We start from the raw sequence: 19,068 nt of genomic DNA, 5'->3' as shown, positions 1-19,068 counted from the left end.
GCATAATTAACAGGAGTGAGCCAATCTGCTGCTCATTGATTCCTTCTCTTTCTCTCTTCCTCTCAGAAACACACATTCAAAAGAGGGTGAAAGTCTGGCTTGCTTTATTAATGAGGACCATCTGTGCAGAGGCACAGTGAAGGAGAGAAAGAGAGAGGGAAAAAACGAAACGGAGAGGGAGAGAAGAGGAAAGGACAGAGTGTTGAGAAGGAGCTGAGAGAGCTCAACACAGGAGTTTGGGGTCGGAACTAAATCTGATAAAGATCCTGGGTGAGTCTAAAAACTGTAGGAAGACAAGGAGAACAGTTTTTCTTCTATTAATGTCTTCCTTTAAACTCATTATGATAAATCAATAGTTCATCCAATTGTTTACTCACTCACATTTTTCACTCAAAATTTGAAGATTTTTACTGAAGACAATCTTAATAGTAATGGTTTATAGTAGTTTTGATTTTAAATGTTGGTCTTTTCCTCAGACAAAGCCTTCATTATATATATATATATATATATATATATATATATATATATATATAAAATTAAATTTATGCATTTGGCAGACGCTTTTATCCATAGCGACTTACAGTGCATTCAGGCTATCAATTTATTTATATATATATATATATATATATACATATACATATAAGCTATAAATATTATGTTGTAGTATGTTGTTCTACTTTGTGTTCCACTGTATAAAATTACAGCATATGGGTTTTAAATCATAAGTAGCACCTGAGTAGTTAATGACAAAACTTTCATTTTCATTGGGGAAGCAAACACTTTAACACTTCAACAACTGTTCACATATATTATAAGACAAAGATTATTATTTTTTTTTAACTTTTTTTTTTTTTGCCACACTCTGCATCCTTTTCAGTAAGTACCAGTATTCATAAACTGAGAAACTGAAAAAGAAACTGCTAAGCAGGTGTGACGGCTTTTTGTTAGCTTGTTTTTATTTAAAGGCTTGAATGCAAACTTTAACTTTGGATCAAACAGATGGTTTAATTAACAACAGTCTGACACTGCATTGACGATGTGAATATTATAAACAAATGAATACACATACATATACTGTATGGACTATTTCTTAGGTTTTAGAATTGTAAAAACATAAAAAGAAATTAAGAATATATAATTTCTGCATTCCGAGGTCACTCATGAAATTTTTATACATTTAAGAATATATAATTTCTGCATTTCAAGGTCACTTATGAAGTGACCTGCATTTTAAGGTCACTAATGAAACTTGATCATCAGTTTTAGACAAATTGATGCAATTTACAATTCATTTACATTTTCTAATTTTACTTTTCACATAGTTTTTTTATACATAATTAAGACTTTTGGACCCAACTGTTTTTTATTATAATGCTCAACAGACCATTCAATTCATTCAGATTAGTGCTATCAAATCGATTAATCACGATTAATCACATCCAAAATAAAAGTCTGTGTTTACATAATGAATAAATGTGTGCTATTTATGTGTATAAAATACACATATACATGTATATATTTAAGAAATATGTTTAATAATGTAAAATATCTATAAATATTTGTTACATATTTCTTGTGTGTTTGGATATGATTAATCAATTTGACAGCTCTAATTCAGATGGTTAGAAATCCACTGTAAGTTGCTCTGGATAAAAGCGTCTGCAAATGCATAAATGTAAATGTTATGAAACTTGAATTGCATTTTTAATGCATTCATATTTGAATGTAAATGAACTTCTAATCTCTCAAGCATTATGTTAATGGCTTATTAATGAGAGATATTATATAGTGTTACCCAATTCTCTTTTCTTCTTTAATTTGCTTATTTATTAGTGCCGCTCTGCACCTTTCTCTCTGAGGTTTTCAATTGGAAATAGTTAGCTGATGTAACGTAAATTAATTTGTCATTCACCAATACAATCAATGTACAGCAGGTAGAGGAATTAATCATTGTTAATGATCCCGAGGCAAGCTCTTAATTAGACATCCAACTGCAGGTTTGACCCAAATAGATCCATAGCAGTTCATATAGTTAATAAGAAGACATCTGTTTGCTAATGCCTGACTTTTAAATAGAGATATGCAGAAAACCTGTACTGAGTTTTCAGTACAAACAGCACATCCAACAGTCTGAATAATCATTTCCACCCTGGAAGCATATTCAGTCTAATGACCGGCCTCATATAAACCTTTTTACGCTTTCACAGGTCCATTTTATTGTACACCAAGTGCACCAAATAAAATCTTCTATAAAAGCATTACAATATGTGCGCTGTTTCACAGTCGCTTAAAGAAATCATGGCTTTCTGCTTGAAATTTCCGATTATTCTTTGATTGTTTTAAGCGGGACATATATGCTGAGCAGCAGATGAATGCATAATGGCGGTGGGCCGTTGTAAAAACAAGTTTAGATTAGATATTTCCACAAATGTGGCATAAAAAAATAAATCTGCATAACAATCAGGCCCAAGTCAAAGTCCTACTAACTGTCACCACAGTAATACACAAAAAACTGCAGATATAAGTGGGCCGGGAAATAAGCTGATTTCCATTCTAATGGACGCTCTCGGAGGGAGCACAACTCCAGGCACGGAGGTTTCTCGTCGGCTTACTGGTTAATGAGCTCAGTTTAGAGATGCACGAAGAGCATTTATGAGCATCCACAGGGAAATACCCCAAAACCCGATATCGGTTTCGCGGTTTGTTAAGAAGAATAGCTCTTTTTACGTGACACGTTAATGGTTCTGTGTAATACAAAAATATCTCAGGAAAGGACAACTGAAAAGCACACGTGCAAAAAAAAAACATGCATATAAAGTGTCCTTTGTGTGCCCATGGGAGGCGGTGAACGCTCCGTAAACACGACACGCTGAAGATCACGACCCTCAATCACAAAGCACAGGCTGGGGCGAAAAACTTGAAATGTCCTCCAGAGATGCCGTAATTGCCTGTTCCTCTTTTGCAATAATCCAATTACCTTTTCCATCTGATTATATTTGGAGAGTATTATGTTATGTTTTTTGAAAAGGGCAAGCTGGCCATGCTATCAAAGTCACAGGACACGTAATTATATCATACCACTGGGTCACCATTGTAGGCTGCGGGTGGCTCGGACAGGACAGGGGGAAGATTTTGTGTCCCTTAAAGCCAAACCGCAGGCCTGTCCACACATCTTAAGAGCTTTAATTAACCAAAGTCACCTCTGAGAACCACACACTGATGGAAGTTTATCAGTCTCTGTAACATAAAGGACTAAAACCAATTTTGTGATAATTAGGTTTTCTTTACCAAAACTGCTGGTCTACTCGTGTGAGTAAAGCAAGTAATCTGCATAGTGACATTTTGGTTCTTTTGTAGCGACGTCCTCAGTACACAAACACTGGAGGAAACACTGTGGGATGGTGGACGGTAATGGAGATGCTCTAATTTGGTTTGTGTTTTTTGCTTATTAAATGTATAATCTATAATCTAATGTATTATGTATAATGTAAATCTGCATTAAATCTACATACAATGGTGCTTTACAGCAATAGACAGAATGAGATCCAATAAGACAACAATCTAATAATGACCCAATTTATATTACTGTGTTTAATTATGTACTAAATTAAAACTAAATTAAATAACATATTCCCAGTCAAAGAAATAGATCTGAATTACATATGAATTATAGACAGGTATATGTTTTCATATTTCTAATTGTGTAATGTAGCAGTTAACAGTGAATTCAGATTGAATTATTCAGCTCAGCTGGCATATAGGTTATGATGAATAATGAAGATATATTTTGATAATTTATAATAAATTTGTGTCCTACCCCAAATAAAATGATTTCAATATTTAATACATATTTTATGTATAGTAAACACAACATTGTTATATTATTTAATATTTATTATACAAATATATACTTTTTATTTTTACTTATGTATTGTATTTTCTCAATATATTATTATTATTTTTAAATCAGATGAAAAAAACATCAAAGAAAGAAAGAATGAAAGAAGAAACCAAATTACCCCTCTAGTCCTAATAAATAGTTGACAGGCTCATAAACTAGATTTATAAAATATATATGTCATGCATGATTTCTATATCTGTAAATGCTTCAGTCATTTAGCGGCTCATTGACACCTGGAACCAGGCTAAAACGTAATCCTTGTGGTCGCAGCTGCATTTGCTCTCTCTTTTTAAAGCGATGTTTTTCTGTGCGACTCTGTGGCCTTGTCCACCACAGACCGGGTCTACTAATGGGCCGGCGGCCCGAGCTGCAGCGCTGTAATCTCACTAATTGCTAATGTGAAATGATGAAACATGCATGAGCTTTTGTTCTGCCTCATGTCTGAATTCTTTCTCTTGTTCAGCAGAACTCTGATGGCTCTCTCTCTCTCTGTCTTTCTTTCTCTCTCTCTCTTATATTCTCTCTCTGTGCATTTTCTCCAGCTGCTAGAAATGGTCCATTAGCCAGCCCCATATTTCCCCCCTTTAGAATCCAATTTGTGGATGTAATTGCACTCGCTCTGTGTTTTTATTTTTTTCTTCCTGTAATTGTTCCGCGTAGTTTGCGTAGTAGAGTCACAGAGCAAGACTTAAGTGTTTATTATAACAAACAGGGTCAAGAGGTCAAATTTGATGGGGTAAGTCTTTCGCCAAAACACGCAAAGCGATACACAGTGACCTTTACCCTCATCTTTTCTCTTTTCCCCAATGCAACAAACTCCCCCGTGAGCAGGAAGTTGAGTTAATAATGCATTACAGGCTCAAGAGAGTCGCTTTTTATATCAAGTGTTTTGACGTTCGTCTCCTGTGATCTAAAGCAGAGCTGCTCTACTGGTGAGTTGCAACCTGAAAATGGGTCGCAGGTCTGTTTTGATTTGGAAAAACTATGCTGAATGCATCCTTTTGTTTTTTGAAACACATATGACTTACTTCCTTCTATGAAAAACAAAAGGAAATATTAACATTAAAATGTCCAGGCTACTTCTTTCAATCAAATAAATTTTTAGAGGATAAAGATTTAAATTTCAGTTTAAATCTATAAATATGTCATCAAAAGATGTTATTTTATTGCTGTCGCGATTAAAGTTATGGCCAGTAACCATTAAATGACCAACTTTGCATTTAAAATATTAATAAATACTATATATATATATATATATATATATATATATATACACACACACACACATATATATGCGTTTGTCAATTTTAGTATTAATTGTAATATAACTATTATTATTATTATTATTATTATTATTATTATTTCTATTTAGCTTTGATATATTTTTATGGTAATACTTTAGATTAGGGAACACATTCAATATTAACATTGAATGCATTAATATGTGCCTAAAAAGTAATAATAAATAGCCAGTATTCTAGTAATATGCATGCTAATAAGCAACTAATTAACAGTGACAAGTGGTCCTTGAAATAAAGTGTTACCATTTGCATTTAAGTTGTAGTAATTTTAGTACCTTTACAGAAACTTATTTCAGTATTTGTCAAGGCAATATTTGTAATTTTCTTATACATTAACTTTTTCATCGAATATTTGGTTTCAGCATTATTTAAATTATAAAAAAGTACATTTAATTAACAATAACACCAGTTCCCCATCCACTTTTATTTGATGGAACTGAGCAGCATGAACATGTTTCAGAGCATCTCCTTTTGTGTTCCAAAAAAGAACCTCATGCAGATTTAGAATCATTTTCATTTTGGAGTGATCTCTTTAACATTTTTGTTTACTCTTCTACAACAAACAATTTCAATAATGTTGGGTCACTTTATGTCCATTGTAAGATTGGTTTCGTAAGCAAAACCAATAGTGAACCGCTGAGCTGAAGCACCATTTGACAAGAATGTTTGTATTGGTGTCATGCACACCACAATGGAGGGAAGATTGAAGAGAGAAGGATGAGTGAAGACAGAGGCCCAGGCCAGAAAGAAAAACTATCTGTCTTCTCCTCAAAAAACTTACTGGGTCTTCTATCACTTCAAGAGGACAAAGAAGAACTCACAGTTCTGATTGTGAATTCTGGAAGGGTGTGAAGGGACGATGCCCTCACACACGCCGTCTGTGCAGGTGTTCAGGTGAGCGGAACTGAAATCCCCAGAAGCCCGTCCCACAAACAAAAGGGGGCGGGTGGTCATCAGTGGAAGTCATTTACGTCCATCATGTTTCACAGACGGACGCAAAGCTCTGGAGATAAACACTCCCTCCTGCTCGTGGCTGCCTCGGGGTGATGTAGAGATGAACTGAATGTAAAGAGACATTAAAGAGCGGAGGTGATGGGGAACCTCTGTGAAGGACAATCTTGCTGATATAGAAACTGGTTCAGCTGCTACATTTTCCTCCAAAGGTTTTCTATTTCTGTTTGTGTGGGTGTGTGTAGTGTGCGTCACTGAGAGAAGGTTTAAACTGATGTAATGTTGGAGGATTATGGAATAAAAAAGGACCCGGCGCAGAAATGACTCCGGATTAGCAGCAAAACTCAGTCCAGAAGCACATGAGCTTGAGTCTTATCTGAACCAATCATAGCACAGTTACTTCTAAAGAGTTCATCATACACTTTGATTTGACTGGAATTGGTTCAGGCTTTTATGTATGAGTAATAGTGCTTAAAAGTGAAGTATGTCCTTTCTGTCTCCTAAACAATTTTGTAAACAAGCATTATGTTTGGGTCTATGTTATATTTCAGGTTAGAGATATGGACGCCGTCACCATATTATGAAAATGGCCCAACTCCGTCATACAGTTATTTCTAGCCACTTTTTAACAAAATGTAAAAATAACAAATATAAATACATTTTATTTTATATGTGAGGTAAAAAAAAATGACTACAATTAAAATTACATGGGAATATGTTAATATTAATGTTCAAAAGTTTGTGCTGGAAAGATTTATCTTATGCTCACATAGGCTGAATTCATTTTATTGGGGGGGGGGGGGTTACAACGGTGTTTCATCTAATTTCCGGGTTGGTACAAGTTTCGGCTGGGTTTTTTCGATCGTGGATCTAATGACGTAGACGATGGTGGAACTACTTATATGTGCATTTCTCTCGGAAAAGCGCGCCTGCATGTGCACACGTCAACCGGAGGAGAGTGAGACCAAGGGGCAAGGAACTCGACCGGAAGTTGAAGTCGGGTGGGGGCTGCCATCTTTTAGCAGAACTTCACTTGCGTTAGCATTCCCATTGACTCCCATTCATTTTGGTGTCACTTTGACAGCGAATAACTTTACATCTGAGGCGTTTAAAGACTCCGTTTGTCCATTATTTATTTCTAAAGATACGCGACAATGTATAAAGGGCTCCATTACCTTCTATGTTACATTATGGCCCCGTATAAACAGTTTTTGTAAAAAATAGGCTAACGATTGCGTCATAACCACTCGGCTCTCTGTCGCATTACCGTACAGACAGGAGGAGAAGCTCGCAGGCAATTAACTTAATATGGCGTACTGGCGTTACATTTTAAAATACTATACAAAATAATTAATCAGAATACTTACTCCTGCTCACTCACGACAAAGAACTCCCCGCTCAAGCTCGCCGTCTCTGCAAGATTAACGATGGCAGTTTGCACACACAGCTACTAGAAGATTTACATCTGTCAGACAGGTTGCTGACGTCATCAAGCTTCGTTTGAGTCTGCGCGTCAGAAACGGAAGTGCTAAAAAACACTAAAACTGGGCTTCATTTGTCTCAATTGAGTTCCAATGGGGTCGCTGTGTCCATTTCTTTTACTGTCTATGAGTGAGACAGCTCAGTGAGCTCACATCAACGCACTTCATCGGGAAATCGTCGTCTGCACTGCATAGGATTTGTTAGAGAATGTCTCCAAATAATTTTCGTGTGTTTTTGGATGTATGGAAAAGTTTACCATGTTCAGCTTCCCAAAGAACCCAACATTACATGAACAGTGGATGCAGTTTTTTTTTTTTTTTTTCGGGGGAGCAACGGAGTGTGGAAAGTGCGTGTGTGTGTTCTCTTCATTTGAGTGACGAATGTTTTATAAACAAGGCCTATGTCGATGAGGGATTTGCACATCGTATGCTTTTAAAGCATTGAGCGATCCCAGTGATAAAAGACCCCATTCATGTAAGTATAACTGCATCAGATTTCTGTCTTTTGTTGGAAATCAGCACATAAGTGAACATATGTTAATGTAAACAACACGAAACATCAGCATTATAGCTCCGCCCAAGGCACGCATCCAGGAGCTCTGCTTTTTCCGGAGAGAATCGGAAAGCTGTATTTTTCTTTCATAAATATGATAAGATTAAAGACTTTTTGGAAATGAAGGATGCAGTACTACTCTATAGGTACTCAAGATTAACACAAGATTAGGTGAAACTATATGTTACGTACCCTTTAAAAATATAATAATGTAATAAAAATGTAATATAATTTTATTACAGTTTGAAACAACACATTGTGCTTTTGTTACTTCAACGTCTTGTGAAAACCTTAAATGTCAAGCTCTAGAGATCATTAGTGCGATCTTGAAAAAAAAACTTTCGTTATGTCAAGATCTACGTCATTAGCTTGAAAAAAAAAAAAGTAATAATGCCTGCTTTACACATTTTGACGGTGGACGAAGAAGGGTAGCCATCCTGCCTGTAGAGCAACGCTGTGTTTTAAATACTAGAGTCGAACCCTGCACTGCAATAATGATCCACAGCTGTACAGAGCTGCTCTAAGCAAGGACAAACCCGGACTTTAAAGAAAACCAATTAGTCTTCAGACCTGTCTTCCCTCGTTATTATTCCTGCTCTACAGGGGGAGATGAAAAGGTCAATTACACTTTGAAGTCGTGATTAAACACCATCTAGGGAGTTTTGAGATGCATTCTTTGTGCTTTTATTCAGCATTCGAAATTATTCCATTTTTTATGCACAGAAAAAAATACTTTTAGAGTTTGAATGTCAGAATGAAATATCAGTGTGTGCCAGAGGAACAACAACCAGCGTTTATAGTGTTCTTTAAAGAGCGGGTCTGGTTTCCTCTACACACACACAGTCCATGAACACACCTTCACACACTCTACATCTGTTTTAATAGCTGGACATTAGGTCAATTTCTGTAAAACTGTCCTTGTCCCTGCATGCATCAACATTATGACCAATTAAATCATTTTTTTGTTATGTGCACATAAATCATTTTCTTGCATATCTAACAGATAGGGTTACCATATGGGCCATTTTTACAGGACGCACCCTTGCCAGGATTTCTACATTGGCTAAAATATCCAGGTTTTGGCTGTTTGCACTGCGCAGATTGATCGTTGTATTGCATTATTTCACGAGAGCTAGAGAGCAGGTACTTTGGTGTCATACAACGATCGGTGCAAAGCTTCAAGTTGAACGAATGAACAAACATGTGCTCGTATTTGCATCTCTTTGATCATTCTCACCTTTTCACGATCGATGCACCATGATTGGTCGATTATGTACAATACCTGCATGTTATTGGTCATGCAACCTTGGATGTTTTAGGATATATAAAAATCATGGCCAGGACGTGTCCCAGATAAATGGCACATATTGCCACCCTAGATAATATCTGATGAAGCCTAAGTCCGAAGAAAAAAATAGGTATTTGTTCTTTAACTGCAGAGAGAGTCATTCAAGATGGAAAATATGGGCCATACTCAGAAAGCATGTGTCCTCTGATTTACTACTGATACTCAACTCCATCACATTATTTGATAAATTGGATATTGAATTGTTTCCACTTGTTTTAAGATTTAGGTTATCAGTAATTTCAAGAGAATTCGATCACGAAGAGTGCTTTGTGATAATAGTTTTGTGGTGATATTTCTTTCTTTCTTTATTTATTTATTTATTAATATATTCATAATAATGTAGTATATATTTGTAAAAATATATTTTTTTATGAGTTATGGTTGTGTAACGTGAAATGATTATCGGTATCGGTATCAATATCGGTATTTAAAAATCTAAATATTTAAATGTAAAAAATACAATTTATTAGCTAATGAACATTTCCCCATTTATCATTGCTACATTTTAAATTAATATATATTGAGTAAAAAGCTAATATTTTATTATAACAGTTCTCTTACATTTTTTATAGGTATCTCATTGTTATTTTTTATGTTATGGCGAAAAATCAAAATGATTTTAAGGGGAAATTATGGAATAGTTTAGTTGTTGTCATCTCATAAATAGTGTGTTGTAGGAAATAATATTTGCCTATAAATGCAGTCACGCTCAATGCTACAATATTTTGTTTGATAAAATAGTATTAAAAATGTACAATTATTATTTTTTTAAATCAACTGTGTGACAATTTATGAGAACGGCCCACATATTATATGAATTCAGTCAGTACATGAGGGAAAATTTTTTTATGTAATATAAATGTATTAATAAGAAAATTATTCTAAGAAAGACTTGGCCACTGAAACTTGACTGAATTGAAGATCACAAGTACAGAAGTGATTTAAACATGAACAGACTAATTGGTCACCATACCAAATTACAGGATTAGATTACAAAAAGAAAGTGTTTTTCTTTTTATTTCTTCCTGATAATTCTTGCTTGTCGATGTATCAGGCATGCTTCTTTCCTCGAGCAGTTTTAAATGTGATCTCCTTATCAGCAGTCAATCGTTTCAGCAGCGCAGACTTTACAGATTTCCACATCTTTAAAATGGAGCTCATGGATCATATCTGATGCTAAACGTGCACAGATAAAGTGTTCTTAGAAATGCAGTAAAAGGGCTCAAATCAATGAGGTATCCCACTTCTGAGACAGCACGTCTCGGAAGACGAGGTCGTTTAACCTTGACGTTAAACGCTAAATATCCAATTTATGTTGGGAGGAGAGCACAGCAGCGGGGCATCGTAATCCTCTCTGACTGAGAGATGAATGCTAGTGCAGCTTTAGTGTGGGTTCAGGGGTGGCAAAGGAAATCAAATTCAAACACCTCGCTCTCTCTCTGAGCGAGAGCTTTTGTCTTTGAACACTCTTAGAGTGATTGAGGTTTACAGCACAGAGAAGCGGGCCTGTCACTCACAGTCTTAATGTTGTCCAGAAGGAGGAGGGCCGCGTAGCGAATGTGAGGAAGAATGTAATGAAGTTGGTGTATGCAACAAGTTGTCACAAATTGCTGGGCCTGGTTAGTGCAGCATATGCAAACTATCTCAGTCTTATAATACACTTATCAGCGACAACATTGGTCACGTACATGCTGTAAAGTTTCCGGAGTGCAAACAACTTTTAAATACAGGAGTGAATCATTTTGTGTGTGTACAGAGCAGAAGCCTTGTAAAATAAAACAGGCTGTATTACATTTAAAATAATTTGACCAGAATATCAATATAGCTGGACTTCGTGTCAGTGTTTTCAGCCTATCTGTTCTTTTTCTGTAATGTAGAGAGTGCATATGCACCATGTCTGCTAGGTTGAAAAAAGAAAAAGCTCTTAAAAAGATTTAAAATCTTGACATCTGGCAACCACAACCATAAAAGCTTGAGGGGGCTTGTATACATACAAGATAATAAAACTGGCTAATTAAAACTATTTTTTAGCATAAATAACCACCAGGCAGATACCGCAGATGATTGTCCTTAATAAATTAAGAGAATCAGAAATCGTGATCACTATTAAAATATGATTTGTCGTGCAGCCCTATCTGAATTGAACCAACACTGAACTGAATTAAATTAAACATGACAGTTCTTGTCATTTAGAGGTGTTTTACAGCAGAATTGTAACTGTCTCCGTAGCTGAACTTCCATCATTGTTTCTGCTCTTTTCTGTTCATCACTGAGCTATTGAAATTACTTTAGGTTTTATAATGGCTGACTGATTTTTCAAAAGAGTAGCAATGTGGCAGTTAAACTGGTTTAAATAATCAGTAAAGTCTTCGTTTCGATTGGCCATCTGAGTTGACACAGGAAAAACAAAGAGAGAGGAAAAATTTCCACTGACTGACAGACATGCACATTATCCAGAACAAAATAAGCATTCCCTAGTCGCTGGTTTGTTCATTTTTATGGTCAGATGACTGGAGAATAGGTTTTGCTGGTTTGACAGGTTTGTGGCACAGAACGTGAGTCCAGAGGGAGAAATTACTCCAGTTTTCTGGGTCTCAATCGTAACAGCTCAGCGCTGAGCAGATCTCCAGTTAATCCTGACAGGACAGGAAAGCTTGCAGAGACAGCTCTATACCGCACCACTCACTGCACATATAAGTGCATTCGCCAACCCACCACAGACACACGCAGGGCTTAAGGAGAAATCGCTGAGTCTGCCACCCTAGCATTGTGTCAGCGGTGCTGGTGAAGCAGCGGCGAGGTCCAGGTCTGTGCCGTAGCCCTGTCATCCTCCAGGAAAGAAGGGCAGTGGGCCAGGCTGCTGCAAGGAGACACGCCATATACATTTTTCATTACCTTTAGCAGCACAAGGCAAGAGGCTCAGATACCAGAAAGAAAAGCCAAACAAATATGATCAAAGAAAAATGCTAATTTCACTACAAAATTAATATTTAACAGGGGATTAATATTTATATGGGCATATTTGTTTTGGGGGGTTTTCATTTTGGCTTTGCAGTGGTTGCTAGGAAGGTCTGGTTTTGTGTGTGTATATATATATATATATGTATATATGTATATATATATATATATATATATATATATATATATATATATATATATATATATATATATATATATATAATTTTTTTTTTTTTTTTTTTTTAAGCTGCTGCTGTGTGTGTGTGTGTGTGTGTGTGTGTAAGGTTGGAGGTTTATATCATATTAAACACATTTTGTTTTTGATTGCTGCTGTTTTCTGGCTTATGTAACTGAATTTAAATATATATGAATATAAATGAAATACAGTGATTACAACACCACAGTACAGAAATACTATCCATGAAAAACCTTATCATATACTAAAAACAATGGTTCTTTTAAAGTCGTCAACTGAAAGGTTTTTTGAGGAACCATAAATGGTTTTACATCACTGAAAAAAAAAATCACTATTTTGAAACCTTTATGTTTAAGAGTTTATGGAACCTCTTAATATTTTGATTTTTATATATGTTCTTTACATTAAGAACTGAAAGGTATTTTAGGGAACTAAAAACGGATCTATGGCATCACTGTGAAAGAACAACAACTTATTTTTAAGATCATACTGTGTAGGAAATTCAATAATGTGAAGCAAAGAAACACTATGATGTGTCATGAAGTATTTATCTGTGCTACTGCACTTAGGTCTTAAATCAAATTTGTGACATTGATCTTGTGATGGTAAATTGATCAATGATGATTTTATCATTTTAGAAAATTTCAGTTTCAATTGAACACTTTTGTTTTTAATTTTCTGTTCGTCAAGGAATCTTGAAAACCCGTATCACTGTTTTCACAGAAATATTCAGCAGTTTATTCAACTGTTTTCAGCATTGATAAATGTTTCTTAATCAGCAAATCAGCACATTAGAAAGATTTCTGAAGGTTCATAAAGGAATAAATTACATTTTTAAAATATGCTTAAAAATATATGTATTTTTTTACTAATACTATCAGTACTAGTTTACCAATACTAATGCTATTTGAATTATTTTTAATTGAAACATTCATTAAATAGTGTTATAATGAGAATTCCTGATTTGGTGGCTGACTGCATTGGAATAGAAGAGTCAGAAGACAGAAAATGAGATTTTAATACAGAGCAAATCATACCTCTGCATCTGATGAATAATATTTCAGTGTTTCTCTGCAAATTATGAGGCACACATCTGTGAATGATTAATTCTTAATGTCTTTATCTCACAATACAGAGCGTATACAATCATAAATCTGATGTGAACTGAACATGGCCCACTAATCACAGACTGTCTTTGAGACTTCACTTCATTTGAATATGGCTGTTATGTACTTTGTAAACAGTGTTGTTGGCAGGAAAAAATATGCTAGACACTTACTTGGCTGTAAATTGCTGCTCTGAAAGTAATTAAAATAATTGCATCATCAAACATTTTTGTTTCACATCTTTCTCCGATGTTTTGACACTTAAATGAACACATCTAACATAATGAAATCCTTTAATGATTTTTTTTATAAACTTTTCAACAGTTTCTTTAACTAAAATATCATCATATTTCCCCCCAAAACTATTGTTTAATAAATTATAAGAAATGAATGCTCTATGTTCATAACAAGTTAAGCTCTATGGACAGCATCTGTTACAGAAAAACATTTCCATTCATCCCTGAGTTTGCAACGACAAACAAAAATCACATTTACAGAAACTCTATGGGGCAAGACATTCTACAGGGTTTAAAAGCAGAAAGGTTTTATTATTATTGTAAGCTTTAAAATGGTGTAAAGTTTGTAACTTTGCATATATATATAATCTGTTGAAACACTAATGTATATATGTATATATATATATATATATATATATATATATATATATATATATATATATGTATATTCTTTTAATTTTAACATGTTGAAACATTAACATAATAACATTAAGCATAATATTTAGAAATTATATATATATATATATATATATATATATATATATATATATATATATATATATATATATACAGTATATATATATATATATATATATATATATATATATGTATGTATATATGTATATATATATATATATATATATATATGTGTGTGTATATGTAATTTTATTAATTATTTTGCAACTTCATGGTCAAAGGCATTATTGTATTATTGAATTTACAAAATTATAAGAAAATGATGTAAGTAAAATTCTGTTTCTCTGGACATCTCCATCGTGTCCCCCATCATGTCTGGGTCAGAAACCCAACCTTGACTCTTCGTCTGGCTGTCTGAGTATTCGCGTCCCTAGGGCCACACTCCCGCACCCTTGAGCCCTGACCGCAAGGCTCTGTGGCACATTCCTGCATGCTATCGCCTTCCACAACACGTCACAGAAGCACCAAACTGCAGGGAAAAAGATTCTCTTGTGATTTCGCCCTTCACCAACTCCACCCAGCCCCGCTAAATTCAGCTCTAACCAAACACCTCCACACTTCCCCCTCACCCATTCATTGAGGGCGTCATTGATTTATTTTCATTAGGTCTCCAGTGACGGCTGTGCTTTGATCGGCCAGCACTGCGTGGGTCGTGCGCCTGTGGTGGCCAGGTGCTGAGTGAAGCCATTTCCTTTGGGCCTAATTTCTTACACCACACAGCCCCGTTTTTGTTGAGACTGGACATCCAAGCCCGACTCCATGTGGAGTGTCCAAATGCCCCAAGCCGGATTGTTGAGAATAATTAATGGTTGAATTACAGTGCTGGGCTGGAGAAGACATCTTGTCTTGGTTGATCCATATGCGGCTCCCATTAGAAATGATCTATTTGTGTGGGATTCAGAAAAGTGTTCATAAAAAGTTATTATTTGAACTGCATTCAACAGCATCCACTGCGATTGATTTTAAAACCATCTAAAGTAGTTCTGTCTTCAATACAAAGACTCATCTTAAAGATGTCGCTTAAATCAGTGTAGCAGGATCAGTACCAGTAAATCAAACCAACTCTTGTGGTCGTCTAAGTGGCTTAATTCTCCTGACAGGGCGCCATGACTTCATTCTCATATGACGTTCTGAGTTGGAGGTCTCCACATTTCCAAAGATCATAGTCAAGGTCTCTCAATTCATCCGGTCTCGCTTTTAAGCCAAATTTTCTTCACACATCTGTCCTCGGCTTTGAAAGCAAGGTCAGTCGCGTTCTTTGTAATACAAAGTTTATGCTTTAGAACGTTTCGCCGTTTGACCCAGCTCTTCAAACAAGCAACCTGGTAAGCAGTCAGAGATTCACTTACCCCTTTAACGATTAGTTTCACAGGGAAAGCAGCAGTAGGAAAGAAATAATTCAATCTCACTGGAACACGTCATATTCAGTCATCCTTAACCGCATTTGTAATCTGGGAATGAGCTTTCTTGCTTTTATAATACCTCAAGAGAGGTCTTTTGTTGGAAATTATTGAGGGGTCTACAGGGAAAGTGAAAGCTAAGCTCGGGAAGAACGCCCGTGTTGGGTTCCCTCAAAAGGGACGAGTCTTGTCGGGACCACCGCTGCGATTCTTGCCAGCCTGTTTGGTCCATTAGCTCTGCTGGGCCTCCACCACGGGAACCTCATGTTGCATTTACTGCCGTTCTCACCACGGGTCTCCCACCGGACCCGGCTTCAACCGTTTCACCCTGACTCTCCTTCTGCTTCAGGAAGGGGGTGGATCAGCGTTCTCCTGTGGATGCTATCTTTTCATCCAAGTTTTTTTCCTTTGACCTCTTTCTCTTCTTTCCAGCTGTGAAAGTGTTTATATTAAAGCGTGCAGAGAGCTCTCCCAGAGGTGTTGTAATAACTCAGTGTTACAGTGGGAAAAAAGGATATTTAATGTTTAGAGAAAAAATTAAAGACAGAAGGTGAAAACCATGAAGATAAAGGGGAGTGATCAAGTGATCCAGAGGAGCGCGGTTGGTTTTTCTTTGGGTTAGGCTTGATGAAGCAGCAGTACCGGTGGTTGAAACAGTAGTTTGATTACTTTGTCGAGCAAAGGTTTTCTTTTAAGATGAAGCGAGCAATGTTCTTTCTCAGTGGACTATTTTTCTTAGGTTACTGAAGTTAATATGGTGTACTGGGGTCGTAATATGGAACTTAATGTAGAAATAATCCGATATTTTGTCATGTTGTGCTTAAAAATGCAAAGCTTGCATAAAATCACTATGTTTGGAACTTCATTTAATGAATAATGGATTTTTTTTTCAACAGTATGTGAAATAGAACACATGAAACAATAAATGTTTTGCATGACCTGAGCACATTGTTAATTCATAGAGTGGTGTCCAGTTATCATCTTAGAAACTTAAACTTAACTTGGTCATTAAGAATGAAGTGTTGTGCATACTGTTAGTATACTGCTAATGTTTTTGGCAAATTCAGCAGGTAAAACTCTATGCAAAGTAAATGTATTTTCTTATAAATTAACAATTAATATTTAATTATTGTGTATTGAAAATATACTGAATAATATATTCTGTTACTATATTCATAATGTATAAAGAATTACCACTTTTCATATATTGTGACCATATCTTTATGTATATTTTGTAATGTATGTAATTAAGTTGGCTTGAGAGAGCCAACTTACTGATATTGTATTTAAACTTCTTATTATTATTATTCTTCTGAGACTAAACTGTTGACTGCTACTCCTCCTAGAGCTTTAACTCTACAAACTCCAAACTCAGCCCAGCTCTTCAGACTGATCTGAAGTTAGTTGCTATATCTTTTTAGACTGATCGGACTTATACTTTTCATAAAACTGAAGATTAAAAATCATAAAAATCCCATAGACTTGCATTGAAAAGCCTCTGCTCATCTGAACATTCCGTGAACTCCAACTGTCAAAAATTCAAATCTAAACACACTGAAGCCCATTAGACTCAATCAGACTAACCTATGTACTATTACTAACCCATTCAAACTCATTCAAACTCATCTATCTATCTATATTCAAACTCTATCTATCTATCTATCTATATATCTATCTATCTATCAAACTCATCTATCTATATTAAAACTAATCTATCTATCTATCTATCTATAATCAAACTCATCTATCTATAATCAAACTCATCTATCTATCTATCTATATTCAAACTCATCTATCTATCTATATTAAAACTAATCTATCTATCTATCTATCTATCTATCTATCTATCTATCTATCTATCTATCTATCTATCTATCTATCTATCTATCTATCAAACTTATCTATCTATATTAAAACTAATCTATCTATCTATCTATCTATCTATCATCAAACTCATCTATCTATATTAAAACTAATCTATCTATTTATCTATCTATCTATCTATCTATCTATCTATCTATCTATCTATCTATCTATCTATCTATCTATCTATCATCATCTAACTCTATCTTTCTTCTGACTCTATCTATCTATCTATCTATCTATCTATCTATCTATCTATCTATCTATCTATCTATCTATCTATCTATCAAACTCATCTATCTATCTATCTATCTATCTATCTATCTATCTATCTATATTCAAACTCATCTATCTATCTATATTCAAACTCATCTATCTATCTATCTATATTCAAACTCATCTATCTATCTATCTATCTATCTATCTATCTATCTATCTATCTATCTATCTATCTATCTATCTATCTATTCAAACTTATCTATCTATCCTAACAACATGCTAGTCATGCTAAAAATCATGCTAGCAACATGCTAGTCGCATGCTAATCATGCTAAAATCATGCTAGCAACATGTTAATCATGCTAAAATCATGCTAGCAACATGCTAATCATGCTAAAATCATGCTAGCAACATGCTAGCAACATGCTAATCATGCTAAAATCATGCTAGCAACATGCTAATCATGCTAAAATCATGCTAGCAACATGCTAGTCGCCTGCTAATCATGCTAAAATCATGCTAGCAACATGCTAATCATGCTAAAATCATGCTAGCATCATGCTAGTTGCATGCTAATCATGCTAAAATCATGCTAGCAACTTGCTAATCATGCTAAAATCATGCTAGCAACATGCTAATCATGCCAAAATCATGCTAGCAACTTGCTAGTCGCATGCTAATCATGCTAGAGACATGCTAGCAACATGCTAATCATGCTAAAAATCATGTTAACAACATGCTAGTCGCATGCTAATCATGCTAAAATCATGCTAGCAACATGCTAATCATGCTAAAATCATGCTAGCAACATGCTAGTCGCATGCTAATCATGCTAAAATCATGCTAGCAACATGCTAATCATGCTAAAATCATGCTAGCAACATGCTAGCAACATGCTAATCATGCTAAAATCATGCTAGCAACATGCTAATCATGCTAAAATCATGCTGGCAACATGCTAGTCGCCTGCTAATCATGCTAAAATCATGCTAGCAACATGCTAATCATGCTAAAATCATGCTAGCAACATGCTAATCATGCTAAAATCATGCTAGCAACATGCTAGTCGCATGCTAAT

Source organism: Carassius auratus, chromosome 11, assembly GCF_003368295.1.
Source record: "Carassius auratus strain Wakin chromosome 11, ASM336829v1, whole genome shotgun sequence".
In the NCBI taxonomy this organism is placed as follows: Eukaryota; Metazoa; Chordata; class Actinopteri; order Cypriniformes; family Cyprinidae; genus Carassius; species Carassius auratus.
The sequence above is the reverse complement of the archived record's forward strand: the minus strand, read 5'-3'. Positions refer to the sequence as shown.